Raw genomic sequence first — 2093 nt, 5'->3', positions numbered from 1 at the left:
CCCCCGTCGGCCCCACCCCTCCTTCCTCGGCCCCGCCCCACTTCTGTCGACCCCGCCCAACCGGCGCCAGGCGCGCGCACGCCGCCCGGCGTCCTCGCTCCCGGGGCGTAGCCCAGCTTGCGCCGGAGTCACCGAGGTTCCCCCCAACACCGGAAGTGACCCTGGCGGGTTTGCCTTCAAATTCTCGGCGAGTGGAAGCAGCGCCCCGAGACTGGTGACCAGGCAGTGCTGGGTCCGTGAGCACAAAACAGGGTGGTTGGGGCAGGACAGGGCAGGGCCCTCCTTCATCGCTGCCCGGTGCCCCGCTCGGCCCTCCCGCTCCGCCTGCCGCTGGGCGGTTTCCCGAGGAGCCTCGGAGACACAGGTGAGTGTTGGCTCTCTAGGTCTCCTGGGAATCCCCGACCCACGTGGCCGGGTCGGCGAGGGATTCGGGAGCCTGTGATGCGATCCCGCTGCGCATTCTGCTGTGAACTTGCCGGTGCCTGCGCCGAGGTCCTAGGTCCTTGCTGTTGTCGCTGACACCTGTGGCTCGGATGACGGTCCCCCTACCGGAGGAGTCTTGTCCGGCCGGAGACTTCTGAGGGCTCCTGCCGATCCCACTCTAGGCCTGTCTCCTTAGAGAAGTCTCCGGCCGAGACAACCTGTTTTTATTTCCTCGCTTTTTTGACGGGTCCTCTCCCGAATTCGTCCACGCCTCCGCCCGAAACCCTCTACCCTAAAAAAAACACAAAAAGCCTTGACTTTGGGGATGCAGCTTCCTTTCTTATGTTTTGTTAGGTAGGTGTGCTATTGCTGAGGATGTTCTTTCTTATTTAGTTTATTCTGGAGCCGGGCGTCCTCTGGGAGCCTATGGCCCTTTTTGTTTAGAGTCGGTACCTTTTACAAAACGTATCCCTCGAAACTTTGTTTCATACTGTATATTATATGGTGATGAAGTTAGCGATGAATGTGGATCCTTAATGCTTTGCAGTGGATAGTCTCAGGCCCTTATTTACTCAAAAATAATTTTCTCTTTTAACTGCGAAGTGCCATTTTTATATCAGTTACTAACATTTATATCAGTTACTAACATTGCTCCTCTCTTGAAAGCACTCATTTGTCTTCCTCTTTGAAATCAGACCTTTAGATACTGCTGAGGACATTCCTAACGTTTTAGAATGTGTGCGATAAATCTTTGCCCCATAGTCACAATGCTAGAACACCAAGGTATTGAAAGATTCTTGTGATGTTCATACAGGCCTAAATATCTCAGTGTGCAGCCTTATTTTCTTTTTCAAAGGAGATGGTTTTTGTAATCATTGAGTTCTCACACAAATAGTGGCAAAACTCTTTGTCTTGTATTAGTATTAATAACTTGTGACTTGTTTCATATCTTAAAAAAAAAAAGGCAGTGCCAATCGACTTTCCAGCATTCTTAGACTATGAAAAGTTATATAAAGCTCCTTTATGGCATTGGTTATTCAAGACCTTTTTACATTTTATAGATTCAGTATTAGGCATATTATATAGTCTACAACGGATTCTGCATCTTATTTTGAAACTGGTATCACAATTCTGACAAATACTAAGGATTAGAGAATCTTGTAGAATTTACTGTATTAAAAACAATGTTGAATTTCTGTTTACAACAGTGGTTCTGGGTTGTTTTTTAGCTGTTTGACTGCTTAAAAAATACTCTTTGTGGACCACACAGCATCACATTAAGTTTGCTAGAACTTTTGCCGTAATATTGAGTTTTTAGTGTTTAAAAAATTTTGACTCTGTTATTTGAATTAAAATTTCATGTTGCATCTTACTTAGTTTAAATAAATGAATTTAGTCATTAAGATAAATAAATACTCAGTACACTTAAGCAAAAGGGTGGTTCTGATAGGAAGGATCATGTAAAAGAAAAGCTTGCTGTAAGACAAAGCATGCGTCACCTGTGCTTATGTTTATTTTTCTCTTTAATAATCTCTTTAAAAACCAACAGTCTGTGTTTTTGGACAGTCTCAGTTTTTATTTTTTTATAATTATATTTTATATATTTATAATTATAAATTTATAAATTATAATTTATATAATTTATATATAATTTATATAATTTTATATAA

At 43.5% G+C, this 2093-nt stretch overlaps 1 protein-coding gene across 1 annotated transcript in view; it reads left to right on the top strand.

Annotated features, from left to right (window-relative positions):
* Positions 1-110: 110 nt before the first annotated feature.
* KATNA1 (katanin catalytic subunit A1) overlaps positions 111-2093 on the top strand; it is a 36603-nt gene continuing 34620 nt past the window's right edge. The window contains exon 1 of the mRNA XM_024748022.1: positions 111-364. The gene's annotated coding sequence lies outside the window, so the exon portion shown is untranslated. The remainder of the gene's footprint in view (positions 365-2093) is intronic.

The sequence above is a fragment of the Neophocaena asiaeorientalis genome, unplaced genomic scaffold (assembly GCF_003031525.2).
Source record: "Neophocaena asiaeorientalis asiaeorientalis breed wild unplaced genomic scaffold, Neophocaena_asiaeorientalis_V1.1 scaffold123, whole genome shotgun sequence".
In the NCBI taxonomy this organism is placed as follows: Eukaryota; Metazoa; Chordata; class Mammalia; order Artiodactyla; family Phocoenidae; genus Neophocaena; species Neophocaena asiaeorientalis.
This window is presented reverse-complemented; position numbering and strand designations above follow the sequence as displayed.